This window comes from Pristiophorus japonicus, chromosome 8, assembly GCF_044704955.1.
Source record: "Pristiophorus japonicus isolate sPriJap1 chromosome 8, sPriJap1.hap1, whole genome shotgun sequence".
In the NCBI taxonomy this organism is placed as follows: domain Eukaryota; kingdom Metazoa; phylum Chordata; class Chondrichthyes; family Pristiophoridae; genus Pristiophorus; species Pristiophorus japonicus.
The window spans coordinates 52,256,007-52,275,028 of NC_091984.1; positions in this window are offsets into that span (position 1 = coordinate 52,256,007).

Genomic DNA, 19,022 nt, shown 5'->3' on the forward strand with positions numbered 1-19,022 from the left:
CTAACTAACTCACTTACACTGGCGCAAATTGAATGTGCAAAATGGGGATTTTTAAGATACTCCAGAAAAATCAAGTTGCTCCATAAAAAACGGAGCAACTCCTGGCCAAAATTGAGTCCATTATTGGGAGTGGGTGCATTTCTGATTGCATCCAGCTTTCCTTTGGTTGGATGTAAACTATCTTTGTCTACTCTGAGCCCTAAGTACTCCACTGAGTTTTGAAATAACTCACACTTGTGAGCAGTCACTCATTCTCTGTGCTACTCTAGTCGTTTGAGCACTTGATTCAATATGTTACTATAGATTTTCCTGTTTGGTGCTAAAATGAGTATGTCATCTAAATAACATACTACCCATTCAAGGCCTTGCAAAATCTGGTTCATCACCCCTTGCAATATGTCAGGGGTGGAAGACACTCCAAATGGTAGCCTATTAAACTGATATAGGCCTAAGTCAAGCATGACTTGGACTCCTCATCTAACTCAAGTTGTAGGTAGGCTTTTGTGAGATCTAACTTTGAAAAGATCTGGCCACCTGTCAGCATTGTGAACAAATCTTCCACATTTGGCAACATATTGGGTAGATTACACTCTAGAACATGGTTTATGGTTACTTTATAATCATCACAACCGTACTTTACCAACTGATTTAGGTAGAACAACAATGGGTGTAGCCCAATTACTTAGATCTACCTTAGAGATAATGTTCTCAGTTTCTAGTCTTTAGAGTTCTTGCTCAACTTTCTCCTTGAGTACCAATGGTACAGGACTTGGCTTGCAGTAAACTGGTCTTGTGTCCTTCTGCACTCTGACACTCGCCTTGAAGTCTTAGATGGGACTGTCTGTTTTGCAGAACACCTTCGGATACTGCTTGATGACGTCATCTTTCGATGTAAATTTTATTTCCATACGAAAAATCTCATTCCAATCCAGCATCAGTGATCCCAACCAATTTCTACCTATTAAGGCAGGCTTTTTCTCCTGCCACTATTATGAGAGGCAAGCTCTGAAACTGATCCTTGTACTTCACCGGTACGGTGATACTTCCTACAACAGGATTTGCTCTCCTGAGTAGCCTCGCTTTCTCCAGTCGAAAATCACGCAACTTGTCAAGATATAGCAATTCCGGTATTATGCTCACAGATGCACCAGTGTCGATTTCGATGGGTATCCTGGTTCCTGCAACAGCTACTTGGATGACAATACATCGCAAATCGTTGTTAGATACCTCGTGCACCTGATGATATGTATCTCCAGAACTTCCTCATCCTGTTGCTTCTTTTCAATGCTATATAGTGTCTGGTGATTTCTACTTCTAGCATTGAAAGTTGGTTAACTCTTCAGTCGACACACCTTCGCAAAATGCCCAGTTTTCTTGCAGCAGAAGCAGTCTGCCTTCACAAATGGACAGCTTTGAGCAATGTGACTTCATGCACTGTTACCTTAGCCAGTTACTGACGCCTTGGGGCCCAATTGCCTTTTGCTTTTAGCCTGCAGCCGATTCACCTCGGTTGTCTGATGACTGGAAATGGCACGAAATGCTTGGGAGTATTGGACGGCTCTATCCATCGACATAGCTGTCTGACAAGCTAAATCAAAGTCAAGTTAGGGGTTGTCAACAATTTCCTTCCGATTCTTTCATTTTTCATTCCACAAACAAAACGGTTACACATTGCTCCGACTGAAAAGTTTCCGAAATGACAGTGAATGGATAGCTTTTTTAAAGCTACAGAGGACACTAACAATATTCCAACAGTGGATAGTCGAGGACTATGGGGGGGAGGAACTTAACACAATCACAATCACTAAGGAGGTGGTACTCAGTAAGATAATGGGACTAAAGGCAGATAAATCCCCTGGACCTGATAGCTTGCATCCTAGGGTCTTAAGAGAAGTAGCGGCAGGGATTGTGGATGCATTGGTTGTAATTTACCAACATTCCCTGGATTCTGGGGAAGTCCCAGCAGATTGGAAAACTTCAAATTTAACGCCCCTATTTAAAAAAGGAGGCAGACAAAAAGCAGGAAACTATAGACCAGTTAGTCTAACATCTGTGGTTGGGAGGATGTTGGAGTCCATTATTAAAGAAACAGTAGCAGGACATTTGGAAAAGCAAAATTTGGTCAGGCAGAGTCTGTTGTGTAGGCATGCCTGTTCACTGTGTGATGTCTGTAACACTGTATGCAACATTGAATGTACCCTTGTACAGTACACACCTTACTGGTACACTAGAGGGTGCTGTTGCTGGAGACCCAGGGGTTGCCTGCACACGGCAGGTAACCCAGTATAAAAAGGAACACACAGCATGTTGTCGTGACTCAGGAGCTGCGAATAAAGGACTGCAGGTCTGCACAGTTTAAGTACCATACCCTGCCTCGTGGAGTCATTACTAAAGGTGCCTACATACACTACAGAGTCAGGATGGATTTATGAAAGGGAAGTCATGGTTAACAAATTTGCTGGATTTCTTTGAGGATGTAACGAACAGGGTGGATAAAGGGGAACCAGTGGTTGTGGTGTATTTGGACTTCCAGAAGGCATTTGACAAGGTGCCACATAAAAGGCTACTGCATAAGATAAAAGTTCACTGGGTTGGGGGTAATATATTAGCATGGATAGAGGATTGGCTAACTAACAGAAACCAGAGTGTCAGGATAAATGGTTCATTCTCTGGTTGGCAACAAGTAACTAGTGGGGTGCCACAGGGATCAGTGCTGGAGCCCCAACTATTTACCATCTATATTAATGACTTGGAAGAAGAGACTGAGTGGGATACAAAGATGGGAGGAAAAGCAATGTGTGAGGAGGACACAAAAAATCTGCAAAAGGACATAGACAGGCTAAGTGAGTGGGCAAAAATTTGGCAGATGGAGTATAATGTCGGAAAGTGTGAGGTCATGCACATTGGCAAAAAGAAAAATCAAAAAGCAAGTTATTATTTAAATGGAGAAAGATTAAAAAGTGCCGCAGTACAGCGGGACCTGGGGGTACTTGTGCATGAAACACAAAAGGATAGTATGCAGGTACAGCAAGTGATCAGGAAGGCCAATGGTATCTTGGCCTTTATTGCAAAGGGGATTGAGTATAAAAGCAGGGACGTCTTGCTACAGCTATACAAGGTATTGGTGAGGCCACACCTGGAATACTGCGTGCAGTTTTGGTTTCCATATTTAGGAAAGGATATACTTGCTTTGGAGGCAGTTCAGAGAAGGTTCACTAGGTTGATTCCAGGGATGAGGGGGTTGACTTATGAGGAAAGGTTAAGTAGGTTGGGCCTCTGCTCATTGGAGTTCAGAAGAATGAGAGGTAATCTTATTGAAACGTATAAGATTATGAGGGGACTTGACAAGGTGGATGCAGAGAGGATGTTTTCACGGATGGGGGAGACTAGAACGAGAGGGCACGATCTTGGAATAAGGGGCCGCCCATTTAAAACAGAGATGAGGAGGAATTTCTTCTCTCAGAGGGTTGTAAATCTGTGGAATTTGCTGCCTCGGAGAGCTGTGGAAGCTGGCACATTGAATAAATTTAAGACAGAAAAATACAGTTTCTTGAGCGATAAGGGGATAACGGGAGCGGGCGTGGAAGTGGAGCTGAGTCCATGATCAGATCAGCCATGATATTATTGAATGGCGGAGCAGGCTCGAGGGGCTGTATGGCCTACTCCTGTTCCTATTTCTTATGTTCTTATGTTCTTATGTAATGTACTCACTGATAATCTCATCATTTAATTGATTTTGTGTTCCAAAACGATAATTTTCAGCAATTTTCAGGGGCACAGGACTGTAGTGCTATCCCCGTCAGTGGCGTGTTCTTTGGCTTGGCAGAAACAAGCACATTTCTCAGGGTTTCATACACGTCGGGGCCTGCTTCAGTTAAGAAAATATCCCATTTTCTTTCTAAAACCACCCGGTTACAGTTTACATCATTGGGGACTTTGACAATACTATTCGCAGTAAAAAACATTTCTAGTCGCTCCACATACACTCCAAAAGTCTCGCAATGGAACTCACCCAAGCGCCCTATTATTCCCATAGGCATGACCATCTGGACTCTGGCAACGTCAACAGTTCAGCCAAGTATGCTTGAAATTTACCTCGGATCTTTAGCTGTTCTGCAAAACAAAGAACCTTTCAAAGTCTCTTCGGCGGTTGGCAGGATTATCCACCAACAAAAATATCAGCTAGGGAATCCAAAGATCGCATCCTCATTGCCAATCTGTGATATTTTTAGACACCACTACACAAGCACACACGCGACAAGATGGCCCCTAACAGAATTATGTCACATGACCTCGCCACATGACCTTTTATTGTTATTACATGTGTAGTTGTTATTACATCAGTAGTCCATTAGGTAGAGCTCTATTACACAACACACAAACTCCTTTCCTATTTCCAAGTTTTACTCTGAATTTCCATTGCTTTCACCTTATGCAACTATAAATGGCTAAAATGGTAATGAAGGAGATATACAATTATTTGTGGACTCTCCACTTAGCAGGGTAGATCTTGACTTTGTGCAGGATGTAAAACGGGTGATAGCAAATCGGCAGCATGCTTTACAACTCTCCCGATTGTTATTTCCATTTTGGGGAGATGTAAAATGGGCTGCCGATTCCCTAGCACACATTTTGCACTATCACGAAAAGTCAAGCTCGACCCCAGCATGTCAAGGCACTGTGCCACAACAACGTGCAAATAAAACAGAATATTGCTCAATCAATAGAGTACAGATTAGAGGCCGTATGCTGAAAGTGTATAGTGCTCTGGTCATACTACACCTTGAGTACTGTGTCTAACTTTGGTCAGAAAGACATAAAAGACATATCCAAATCCTGGCGGTAAATCAGAGAAGAGCCATGAGGCTGAACCCCAGGATCAAAGGACTGAGCCATGACACTAGGCTAGACATACTGGGGCTGTTAGCCTTGAAAGTTCATATATATATATATCTGAACAATTAAATGGTACAGAAAAGATACATTTCAGAGAACTATTTCAAAGCAAGATATGACAATAGGACAAGGGGTATAAGTTCAGTTTGGTGAAAGACAGGAATTGATGTCAGGAAGAATGTCTTCACACAGAAAGTAATCAACATTTGGAATAGACATTTAGGATTAGCGGGGATGAAAAGTTTAGAGTCATTCATTGGAAGGATGAACTAAAGTGGGCCAAGTGGCCTTCCTCATCTGTATTCATATTGTGATCTTGATTTAAAAGGGATGCTGTGTCTTTTCTCCAAGTTAAGTCCCGAGAGGAGATTTGGAGTGGCAACAGAGGGAGGCAGGGGAGCACGCCTGCTCCTCTTGACTTCACAGGTATGTTTGAAAAAACAAAACCTTTTCATGGCTGACTATGCTCAGGCCACAATGATTTCTTAGGAATCCTAAAGAGTGCAGGCCCAGCTCCTGTTCCAGTAAAATGAAACTAATTTCTACAATGTGGACCTAAAATAGGCGACATGCCCCTAATTTACATTTGTCAGGGGGCAAACGCCCAGGACACCTGCAAACTGCCCTTGCCGATGTGACAGCACCCAAAACACAGGCACAGATTGAGTGCCACAAGTAGTGCCCCCAAATCAGTCCTTTTTACTCCATGTTCCGCCCATGAAACGGGTGCAAGAGGAACAATTTCTACCACCCTTTGTCTGAATCAGACAATTCTAGCCTCAATCCTCACTCCAAGATTTGAGCATTTGATCAAGACAGCTGTTCTCGTGTAGAGAGGGAGTGCAGTATTATTGAACATAACTGATAATATACTAATCTGAGGCCATTTAGACAGACGCTTAAGGTCCCATGGCATTTTTCGATGAGCAAGAAGCTCTCCGAGCATCCTGACCAATGTATCTCTAACAACCAACACCACCAAAACCAGATTGAGTGGTCAATCATCTCATTGATGTTTGTGGGATCTTGCTTTGCACAAAATAGCTGCTGCATATGTCTACATAACAACAGTGACTGTACTTCAAATCATTCATTGTTTGTGAAATGTGATAGAGTATCATATTAATGTAAGTATTTTTTTCTACTATTACTGCACTAATGTTTCTCCACTTTGTTCCAGCCATTTGTCCAAAGGCTTAAAAATAATGTCAGACTCCTGGAAACTCTACATAGAAGTCAAATCTTCCAGTTTCTAACTATTGGAATATTGATTTTTTTATCGGTGGTTGTGTTTGAAAGTACTGCACCTTCTTAATGAAGCAGAAACCGGCCCATTCTGAGGAACAGTGTTATTTTCTTAGAATAACTAGAAGAATAGGTATCACAATGTTAGCACAAAATCAAAATACTATGGATGCTGGAATCTGAAATAAAAACAGAAAATGCTGGAAATCTCAGCGGGTCAGGCAGCATCTGTGGAGAGAGAAACAGAATTAACGTTTCAGGTTGATGACCCTTCATGTAACATTTTGAACTATTGCCAGTTCTGATGAAGGGACATCACATTGAAGTTAATGCATGTCCTCAAAAAAAGGGAGTTTGCTTGAGTGTGGTTTGAGAGGACTCACTAATCGTTACACATCAGTGCCATTGTCTGACTGTGCTTTTATCATTTATTCTTTTCATGTATATTACCAGCACCCCAGTTTCTGAATCTCTGACCCAACCAGTACAGGTGCCTTGCATGCTCTCAGCTGAGGAACCTGCTTGGCCAAATGATTTATTTGGTAATACAGCCTAAGTATTGCTTTAAAATACTTTAAAAACTGGATGTGACAGTAACAGAATGTTATGATGATGTGGATTGTCTTGTTTGATGGCAAATTGAGCACTTCTTATATGGCATTGCTACTGAATGAATCTTGGTGCTTTATTTAAAAAGCTATTTGAAGTGCATTATTCATGTACACAGCTGCAGACCAAGTTATGTCTCACTTAGGGTAAGCTTTGGCATCCTGTTGACTGTATAAAGAAGAATTTACCCACGGGTTCCATGACAATGCTGAGTGTTAGGGTACCAATGTTCAGAACTATGGAATGAGAGACAAGCATAGGTTCGAACTGCAGTCAGCTCAGTCTTAATTTGAGCTGTGCCATGCTGAGGTTGTGACATATGCAGGCAAAGGGCAGGAGCGGAGGGGTGGGGAGATTAATTCAGAGAGAGAGGCATGCCTGATGTTCTTTAGCATCTCTTATCTGCAGGAGTATTAGCAACAGTGTAAAAAAGAACTACTTCCATTTATATAACTCCTTTCATGACCTCAGGATATCCCAAAGCACTTTACAGCCAATTAAGTATTTTTGAAGTGTAGACAATGTTGAAACACAGCAGCCAATTTGCAGACAATAAGGTCCCACAAACAGCATTGAGATAATGATCAAATAATCTGTTTTGGTTATGTTGATTGAGGGACAAATATTGGCCAGGGCAACGGGGAGAACTCCCCTGATCTTCTTCGAAAGAGTGCCATGCGAACATTTCCATCCACCTAAGAGGGCAGATTGGGACTTGGTTTAACGTTTCATCTGAAAGATGGCACCTCCAACAGTGCAGCTTTCCCTTAGTACTGCATTGAAGTGTCAGTCTAGATTTAGTGCTCAAGTCTCTGAAGTGGGTCTATGAATCCGCAATCTTCTGGCTCAGAGGAAGGAGTGCTACAACTGAGTCATGTCTGACATGTGAGAGCAAATTTAGACCAACTCAACCCGCCCTCTCAGCAGCAGAGGTGGCTACGTCAAGCAGACCAAATAGGAGAGAAAACTTACAAAGAAATTAATTACACAAGAAAAAAGTTGTCTGTAACTAAAACTTTAACAGCCAAAGCATTTAAGTTAGAAAGGCTACAATAGACATGGCGTTAGAAACGACACACATTACCTATCAAATGACAGGGCATTCCAATGTTTGAAAGATAAATTCAATTCTTTCCCTCGTTTTTCTTTTGTTTCCTCTTCCAATATTCATCAGTTAACAGGCAGGAAATCTGCTTTCTGTAACTAGAAGTGGTTTGAGATTGGAAGGTTTAGCCTATCACACCACCCAATTCCTGAGACTCAGACAATAACGATAAGGTGAAAGGGAAGCAAATTAATTTCAGTTATTTGCAATACAGCAGCTTGATGTGGTAACTTTACTATGACGGTTAGAAACATAAAGATAATAGATGGCTGGCTGTGAGCTACATTGAAATGAGTAGTTCTGATGACTTAAAATTGTAGAGTGCAATTTGAGTGCTAACTAAACATCAGTACGACTGAAGATTGAATCATTTCCTTAAACTTACTGCCATGCAACTGTTATCCTTGGTAATATAGATTTATAACTTTTTAATTGTTTACTGTTTTGCACTGTTTATACCGAGTACAGTACAGGCACTGCAACACAGGTGAAAGGGTAATAAAGATTATAAAGATAAAGGAGCACAAAGTCCATGGCATTGTGTGATCCATATCACTTCAACCCCTACTCTACAATAGCAGTCTGTTAGCACTAGGTTATAGGATATACATTGAATACTGTAGTGCATATTTGGCAAGGTGTATATTTGACAGGTTGGTGCAGAGAGGATGTTTCCACTGTTGGGGGAGACTAGAACTAGAGGGCATTATCTTAGAATAAGGGGCCGCCCATTTAAACTGAGATGAGGAGGAATTTCTTCTCTCAGAGGGTTGTAAATCTGTGGAATTCACTGCCTCAGAGAGCTGTGGAAGCTGGGTCATTGAATATATTTAAGACAGAGATAGACAGTTTCTTAACTGATAAGGGAATAAGGGCTTATGGGGAGCAGGCAGGGAAGTGGACCTGAGTCCATGATTGGATCAGCCATGATCATATTGAATGGCGGAGCAGGCTTGAGGGGCCGCATGGCCTACTTCTGTTCCTATTTCTTATGTTCTTATGTTCTTACGTTCTGATTGTTGTGTATGGAGAAAGAGTCAGACTGAACACTGTGAGTTCAAAGTAAAGTGTGACCTTAGTCTTTTATTGCAGGTCTCCAGAGTGCCTCTCAAACCTGTGAAACCTCCTTAAATACCTGTGCTCCCAAGGGATTATGGGATCCCTTGGAACTCCAGGAGATGAGCCCTCTGGTGGCTGTACAGAGTAAATACAAGTCCACATATATAACACTTATGTTCTTATGTTCTTATGTTATAAATGGAATTTGTTGTCCATTTGATGTAAGGAACCCTGGCTGATGTTGCCACCCTTGCTCCCCCACCCTGGGGATGCCAATTGTAACACACCGCTACTGTTGTGTTTGAATTCAGCTAATGCTGCTTTCTCTAATTGAACCTGGGACCTTCTCCTTAGCCTTTACTGGAACAGGGTAAAGGGATCTTTGAGAATTATGATAAATTTTTGAGGTGAAGCACTCTTTGAGAATTATGTTGTCTTATGAGGTATGATTGAGTAGAATGGGCCTATATTCTCTGGAGTTTCGAAGAATGAGGTGATCTCATTGAAACGTATAAAATTCTTAGGGGGCTTGACTGGGCAGATGCTGAGAGGCTATTTCTCCCGCTTGGAGAGTCTATACTCAGAGTCACAGTCTCAAGATAAGGTGTCGGTCATTTAGGACTGAGATGAGGAGAAATTTATTCACTCAGTGGGTTGTGAATCATTGGAATTCTCTATCTCAGAGGCTCAGTCATTGAGTATATTCAAGACTGAGATTGATAGATTTTTGGACACTGAGGGAATCAAGGGATATGGGGTTAGGACAGGAAAGTGGTGTTTGAGGTAGAAGATCAGCCATGATCTTATTGAATGGCGGAGCAGGTTCAAGAAGCTGCACGACCTACTCCTGCTCCTAATTCTTATGTTCTTATGTTCTAATGGGTCCAAGAGGATATGTTGAAGAATGCTCCATGGACATTTGTGATTTTAGAGTCCTTGGGAAATGCACCAAAACACAGTAATCGAAAAAGAGCGACCTACGGTATGGGGGAATTTTAACTTCCAAAATAACGGGTGGGTTGGGGTCTTGTGGGAAGTTAAAGTGTTAAAAACTCTAAATTCCAACCCCAACCTCCCTCCAACCTGCTCACTTTTGGTTTTTACCGGAGGCGGGACAGTGGGGCGGGCAGCCAACCCGCTCCCAGGAGGAAGATCTCCCATTTAAATATTATAATGAGGCTGGCATGCCTCAGATTTAACCACCATTTTAAGTTTAACTGTAGCTGGTCGAGTTTTGCAAGCTAAAGTAAGGCGAGGACTGCTGAGTGCAGGAGGTTACCCTTACTTCCTGGATCCAGCGTCCCTGCCTAAACCGCCCCCTCAATCGGGGACACCCCCACAAGGCCTCCCCACATGCTGCTCCTGGCTCTCCGGTCAGCTCACGGCACTCTGATCTGCTGCTCCTGCCACCCTGACCCCTCCCCCCCCATGCTGCTCCCGTCCCCGATCAGTCACTCCCGGCACTCTGATGCCCACCTGCCCCACCACCTCCCCCGCCCAGTTGCTCCAGCCCTCCAATGCTCGCCCCACCCCGCTCCAGCCCGCCGATGCTCACCCACACCCCTACCGCCCCCCCCCCCCCCCACCCCCACTCCGGCTCTCCAATGCTCACTCGCCCCCCCATCCCCACACCTCCGGCCCTCCAATCAACCGCTCTGGCCCCCCTCCCCGCTCCTGCGACCCTCCCCGTGCTCCTCCAGCTGACCCCCAGCCCTCATGTGATCCCTTCCTTCCTCATCTCCGTGGCCTAGTGCCACAGGCCTACAGCCTCTCAATCTGGCTGGCTGCAGGTGGGAAAAAAAGACTTCCAATGCAAATCAGGCCCTGCCATTAAATTGGGCAGGGCCTGTGGGAAACCCGTTCTCCTGGGTTTCCCGACCGCTTCAGAGCTCCCCCCACTCCTAACCCACTCCCGATTAAACTTCAAGCCTATGCTAAAAATCCTGTAATCAGCTTACCTTTTATGCAACTGATGCAGTTGATACATTCAAGGCATACAACATATACAAAACTTTGCCTGTCAGTATAAACCAATACTGAATTTGGCACTGATAATCTAAGGAGCAGTTTGGGGTGAATTCCAAATGCATATATTGCCTTAAACATACAGAAGTGAGTAAAAGAACCATTTTTTATTCCTCCCTTGTCATCCATCGCTGTATATAATACATTAATTTCCTAATTTCCAGTCAATAAAAAGAATGGCTGTTTGGAAACTGGAGTAAAGTACCTGCTCTATGCATGCATTTAGGGAGGCCACATTCACATCAAAAACAAAAACAAAACAAAAATCACAGCTCTGGACAGCCAATTGTATAAATTTCACTGCTCCAACACTGATTCAACAAGTGAAATTGGTTGAAGTGCCAGGACTCAGTATGAGAATGCTATAAGTGAGACAACTGCTGATGCCAATATTTTACAGCAACCGTAACCCACCCCATCACAATACACCATTTGAAACTCTCGATTACTCCCCAGAATTGTTTTGGGAATTATTTTTCCATTCACATTAGCCAAGAGCATTTACAGCCAGATTTATTCCAGATTGAACTGGACTGGTGCAGTATGTAGAATCAGCAGGTTAAATGTGCAGAGTATCAGAAATACAGAAATCAGACACACTGAACAGAACTAGGCCAACATACACTGTTGCAAAGGTCATAATAATTATCAAGCAGACATTGATATATTTTGCGTCAAAATTGATCAAAATATAGCATTCAAGTAACCCCAGCTGCTGAATAGCTGGATATTTCCAGGTAAACAAACTAATGTGTGTGAGTATTGATTTTGTCATTGCTGAGTGGCATTTTCAGAGGAGCAAGCAGGCCAGCTGCTTCAGACTGGCATTTGCTCATCAAACACATACACGTTAGTGTACACAATCATAAAAAGGAGCCAAAAACCTTTGAAAGATCATTAGATACACAATTTGGAAGCATTAACTGCCACTCAAGCACATAATTATTTAAAATTTCATCGAATTTTTTTCTATTATATGTGTGAGGGGTGGTGGGAGTGTAGTGTAGTAAACTCTTTAATCAACACAGTGGACTTACACTTGAAACACTTGCTCCCTGCAAAATAACAATTAAAATTATTTCATCGAGTTTCACCAAATCTTAAAGGGACCAAGCCACAAAGGTCAATTTTCTTTTTATTGCATCATCACATTGTGTACAATAATTTGTTGCAGGGTTTGTGTTTGTATGTGTTGCAAATAATTTGGGGCTTTTAATAAGAAACGAATATGCTAAAAATATTGCTGTATGGAAATACAAGGTCCAGAATGGGAATAAGCAGCTGCAATCTGGTTATTTTACCCTTTTCAAAAAGGGAAGAATTCTAGAAATTACTTTGAAAAAAAATGCATTTTGTTTTTAAAATATTTTCAAATACTGGTCATATTATCTCAGTAGTAATGATTCCACTACAAACTATTGTTCTAATTAAATCAGGCCATTCCTTTAAAAGGGGAGCAGAGTCTTTTAGAAACAGGCCCCACCCCTTCCAACTTGTTTTTACAGCACAAACTAAGTGAAATATTTAGATGAACTGCAGCAGATGACTTTATTAAAATTAAATAGCACTATTGGCCATTGAAACGAATGGAATGCATTATACTGTGAACCATACTAACTCTGACATGTTACCAGCACACCAAAGGCCATGTTTTTGGCATCATCCCAAGAAACAGCAAACTCAAAGGACAAGCACTTTGTAAAAAAAAAGTTTTGATTAACCGCCTTCACTCTTTACACTGGGCAGTAAAGAATGAAAACAACATGAAATGTGTCATGCAAGGTGAATTAACAAGTAACCCATCTTTATCTCATAAAGACAGCAGGCGCTTTATATTAAATAAAAAAGGCTCAGGATATTACTCTCACTCCAGTTTTGTTACAGGCAAATGCAGACAGGATTGACTAAGATTAGAAGAATAAAAGATTCAGAAACAAAATTCCTTTGCTTGTTACAGGTACATAAATACCATAAACCTCATGTATAAGCCCTCACTGTGTGTATTGCCTCCCATCTTTATGATTACTGTTTTACTGCAGAACTGTTACTTTGCATTGAAAAATAAATGATTTAAAACAATGAATTGACGCACAGTGTGTCACTATTAATGTGGTCAAACGTATCAAACATATAATTTAGCCCCAACTATTTTATTTCTCTATTGGGCATTTCTAAAATATGCTGGAATTGGTATTGCTCACTAAACAAGAGAAAGCAAAATAGATTCAGGTTTAGTTGAACTGAAAATAAAATGTTAAATTGTACAAGTTACATTCATGCTACACACAAGTGCCAGTCAATGACTATCTCCAACGTGAGAGTTTAACCATCGTCCCGTGACATTCAATGGCATTACAATCGCCGAATCTCCCACCATCAACATCCTGGGGGTCACCATTGACCAGAAACTTACCTGGACCAGCCACATAAATACTATGGCTACAAGAGCAGGTCAGAGGCTGGGTATTCTGCAGCGAGTATCTCACCTCCTTACTCCCCAAAGCATTTCCACCATCTACAAGACACAAGTCAGGAGTGTGATGGAATATTCTCCACTTGCCTGGATAAGTGCAGCTCCAACAACACTCAAGAAGCTCGACACCAATCCAGGACAAAGCAGCCCGCTTGATTGGCACCCCATCCACCACCTTAAACATTCACTCCCTCCAGCACTGACGTACTATGGATGCAGTGTGTACCATTGACAACATGCACTGCAGCATCTATATGGGTAGAGCTGCAGAACACCAAAGGGCAAAAAACGTTAGTGGGAGTTGTGTACAGACCTCCAAACAGTAGTAGTGATGTTGGGGAGGGCATCAAACAGGAAATTAGGGGTGCATGCAATAAAGGTGCAGTAGTTATCATGGGTGACTTTAATATGCATATAGATTGGGCTAACCAAACTGGAAGCAATACGGTGGAGGAGGATTTCCTGAAGTGCATAAGGGATGGTTTTGTAGACCAGTATGTCGAGGAACCAACTAGGGGGGAGGCCATCTTAGACTGGGTGTTGTGTAATGAGAGAGGATTAATTAGCAATCTCGTTGTGCGAGGCTCCTTGGGGAACAGTGACCATAATATGGTGGAATTCTACATTAGGATGGGGAATGAAACAGTTAATTCAGAGACCATGGTCCAGAACTTAAAGAAGGGTAACTTCAAAGGTATAAGGCGTGAATTGGCTAGGATAGATTGGCGAATGATACTTAACGGGTTGACAGTGGATGGGCAATGGCAGACATTTAGAGACCACATGGATGAACTACAACAATTGTACATCCCTGTCTGGTGTAAAAATAAAAAAGGGAAGGTGACTCAACCGTGGTTATCAAGGGAAATCAGGGATAGTATTAAAGCCAAGGAAGTGGCATACAAATTGGCCAGAAATAGCAGCGAACCCGGGGACTGGGAGAAATTTAGAACTCAGCAGAGGAGGACAAAGCATTTGATTAGGGCAGGGAAAATAGAGTATGAGAGGAAGCTTGCAGGGAACATTAAAACGGACTGCAAAAGCTTCTATAGATATGTAAAGAGAAAAAGGTTAGTAAAAACAAACGTAGGTCCCCTGCAGTCAGAATTAGGGGAAGTCATAACGGGGAACAAAGAAATGGCAGACCAATTGAACAAGTACTTTGGTTCGGTATTCACTAAGGAGGACACAAACAACCTTCCGGATATAAAGGGGGTCAGAGGGTCTAGTAAGAAGGAGGAACTGAGGGAAATCCTTATTAGTCGGGAAATTGTGTTGGGGAAATTGATGGGATTGAAGGCCGATAAATCCCCAGGGCCTGATGGTCTGCATCCCAGAGTACTTAAGGAGGTGGCCTTGGAAATAGCGGATGCATTGACAGTCATTTTCCAACATTCCATAGACACTGGATCAGTTCCTATGGAGTGGAGGGTAGCCAATGTAACCCCACTTTTTAAGAAAGGAGGGAGAGAGAAAACAGGGAATTATAGACCGGTCAGCCTGACATCGGTAGTGGGTAAAATGATGGAATCAATTATTAAGGATGTCATAGCAGCGCATTTGGAAAGAGGTGACATGATAGGTCCAAGTCAGCATGGATTTGTGAAAGGGAAATTATGCTTGACAAATCTTCTGGAATTTTTTGAGGATGTTTCCAGTAGAGTGGACAAGGGAGAACCAGTTGATGTGGTGTATTTGGACTTTCAGAAGGCTTTCGACAAGGTCCCACACAAGAGATTAATGTGCAAAGTTAAAGCAAATGGGATTGGGGGTAGTGTGCTGACATGGATTGAGAACTGGTTGGCAGACAGGAAGCAAAGAGTAGGAGTAAATGGGTACTTTTCAGAATGGCAGGCAGTGACTAGTGGGGTACCACAAGGTTCTGTGCTGGGGCCCCAGCTGTTTACATTGTACATTAATGATTTAGACGAAGGGATTAAATGTAGTATCACCAAATTTGCGGATGACACTAAGTTGGGTGGCAGTGTGAGCTGCGAGGAGGATGCTATGAGGCTGCAGAGTGACTTGGATAGGTTAGGTGAGTGGGCAAATGCATGGCAGATGAAGTATAATGTGGATAAATGTGAGGTTATCCACTTTGGTGGTAAAAACAGAGAGACAGACTATTATCTGAATGGTGACAGATTAGGAAAAGGGGAGGTGCAACGAGACCTGGGTGTCATGGTACATCAGTCATTGAAGGTTGGCATGCAGGTACAGCAGGCGGTTAAGAAAGCAAATGGCATGTTGGCCTTCATAGCGAGGAGATTTGAGTATAGGGGCAGGGAGGTGTTACTACAGTTGTACAGGGCCTTGGTGAGGCCACACCTGGAGTATTGTGTACAGTTTTGATCTCCTAACTTGAGGAAGGACATTCTTGCTATTGAGGGAGTGCAGCGAAGGTTCACCAGACTGATTCCCGGGATGGCAGGACTGACATATCAAGAAAGACTGGATCAACTGGGCTTGTATTCACTGGAGTTCAGAAGAATGAGAGGGGATCTCATGGAAAGGTTTAAAATTCATTTGGGTTTAGACAGGTTAGATGCAGGAAGAATGTTCCCAATGTTGGGGAAGTCCAGAACCAGGGGTCACAGTCTAAGGATAAGGGGTAAGCCATTTAGGACCGAGATAAGGAGAAACTTCTTCACCCAGAGAGTGGTGAACCTGTGGAATTCTCTACCACAGAAAGTTGTTGAGGACAATTCACTAAATATATTCAAAAAGGAGTTAGATGTAGTCCTTACTGCTAGGGGGATCAAGGGGTATGGTGAGAAAGCAGGAATGGGGTACTGAAGTTGCATGTTCAGCCATGAACTCATTGAATGGCAGTGCAGGCTCGAAGGGCCGAATGGCCTACTCCTGCATCTGTTTTCGATGTTTCTATGTTTCTATATTTCTAACTCGCCAAGGCTTCTTTGGCAGCACCTCCCAACCCCGCAACCTCTACCACCTCTACCACCTTAAAGGGACCATGACCACTTTAGATTTGAAGTTAAATCTGACACAGTGCTGTCAGTGCACTAGAGTATTGGAGTGCTGCAAACACTGGCAATGACTGCACAGAGGCACAGGGCTGCACCTAGATTCTCCGATGACTACCCCCATATGCTTATGGAAGGAGTCATAGCACGCAGGGAGGTTCTCTTCCTTTCAAATGGGCGGATGAGGCCTCCCCAGGAGACCAAGACAGCCTGATTGCAGACTGCAGAGATTTCGTTAGGAGGACCTGGGTGCAGTGCCGCAAACCTTTCAGTGATCTCAGTCGATCATGAAACGTTAGTACAAAGCCACAATCAACTGCATCCTGCTGTGCCACTCATCACATCCCCATCACTCTGCTTTCCCTACCCTACTCCTGCACATTGTTACTCACACCAACTTACCTTGCACCTCCACCCATCCCTCTTTCTATCCACACATTCCCATCTCACTAGCCACCCCTCACATTCACTCTCATCCTAGTCCAATCATACCAACTAACAACACACAAGGGTAGCCACTTGGGTGTTTTATCCAATGTTTCTGTAAAGTTTCTGTTAATGTGGTGTCAAACATAAAAATATTTATGTTCAACACTGACCGATTTGTGTGCACCTTTGGAAGTGGCTAAGTGAGTTGCAGTGAATGGTGAGATATAACGGTACCCACCGCAATGGTGATTAGTGTGAAAGGAATGGCTTGGGCATTATAGGGATGCTTTATGGTGTTGGTGTGGGGTGGTGCCAACCTGGCACATCCTGTGGCAGCCATATGGGTGTACAGCAAAAAGTTAACTAAATCTGGCCATGATAAGGCCATCCCTGGCCTCCCGGGCAGCAATGTGCTCGGGTGCTGAGGCCCTCTGTCTTGTGTAGCATCAGGTGATTGTGGAGAAGGTTGGTGTTGTTGTTGGTGCTGCTGGTGTGCCTGGTGCTGCTGGTGCTGAGACTCATCGTGGTCCAATTCTGAGGACTAAGGTGAGACAGTATAAATGGCACCCATGTTGATGGAATAGGTGGCAGGTGTAGTACAGATGACAGAAGCATTCCATCAATGGTGAGAGAGTTCTTCCAATGAGGTGACACTGGTTGGAGACTTTGCTAGAAACATTTGCAGCCTGCAGAATCTGTGCTGGAAATGGACTGAGCAACATCTTCTGCCAGAAGAAAGTGATCATCTATCAGGTGGGAGCTTTTACTAAACATTTGATGCTGTTGAGTAATCAGCTGGAGCATTAGCCATTGAACTCACACCTCAGGTTGCCGAGCTGAGTAAATCTGGCGACCATGCAGGGAAATTTAAAAGATGAGTGAAAAAAGGTTCTTAAGTGCCTGCAAACTACCTGATAATGATTTCAACTGGGTCACCCGCCACTGCCAGTCGGGTTGGCTCCGCGATGACAGACCTGCCTGGGGAAAGGTGCGTGGGAGCCTGATGACAGCGTGGGAGCGAGATGACCTGATCGTGCCTGCTACAAAAATTCCGGCCTTTGTTTTAAAGTAGTATTCCAGATTATTCTTTTCCAAATCATTTACTATCTTATATGCCTTTATCAGATCACTTCTTAGACACGTCCTTTTTCAGACTTAAAGACCAAGGGAGTAATTTTGACTTTGGCCGATAGTGTGAAATGGGTGATATCAGATCAGACACCCATTATACAGCTCTCCTAATTTTCATTTTCGTTGAATTAAATTTTCAGTGGAAAATCAGGAGAGTTATATAATGGGTGGCTGATTTGATATCGTCCATTTTACACTATCATCCCAAGTCTCTTGTGTCTTTCCTCATCACTCAGCCCTTTGACACTAGGGATCGGCCTCTTTATTTATCTCTGCACTGCCTCCAGCACGTGAATCTTTCCCTTGTTTCTTGACAACCAGAACTAGAATGTGGTATTCAAGGTGCAGTCTGACTAGAACACTGTACAGCTGGATCATAACTACCTCTGGTTTGTATTTTACTGCTTTGGCTATGTTGTTCAACATTTTATTGGCTTTGTTGATTGCTGCTCTGCAATGCATTAGGTCTACTAAGACTCCTAGGTCACTTTTAACCTCATCGTAATAATTTCAATGCTTTACACATCGAATCTAGCTTCCTTTGTGGACAGAGGCTACCACTTTCTGAGATAAGAGTCGGCTATCATAAATAGTTATAGAAATCTGTTGCAAAAGCACCAATTAAACACATTGGCCTCAAAATTCAATGGTACCGCATCTGTTTATAAGGTGAAAAAGAAAGATCTCAAACCTGTGTTGAGTTAGGAGGTCTCAGCCACCTTGAGGGGCAGGGATCGACAATGGTCTCAGCACCTAAGGAGAGTATTAGCCAGAGTTCCTACTCCTGATCACTCTAATTAGTTTCCTGTTGGAAGTTGCCTTTCTAAACTTCAGGTGAGGACTGGATTGACTTTGCTCTGATACATTCCATGGTAGAATCTCAGGCACTCACTGTCAAGGCTCACATAAAAATAATGGCCACTTGGGTAAGTAGCAGAGGATGCCCAGCACCCACAGAACTGTACCCCAGCAAATAACCTAAGCCTTCAGGAGAGAAAGGAAGGGGACAAAAAATGACAAGGGAAAAAAATACTCGGTATACAAATGGCAAATGAAACTTAAACTG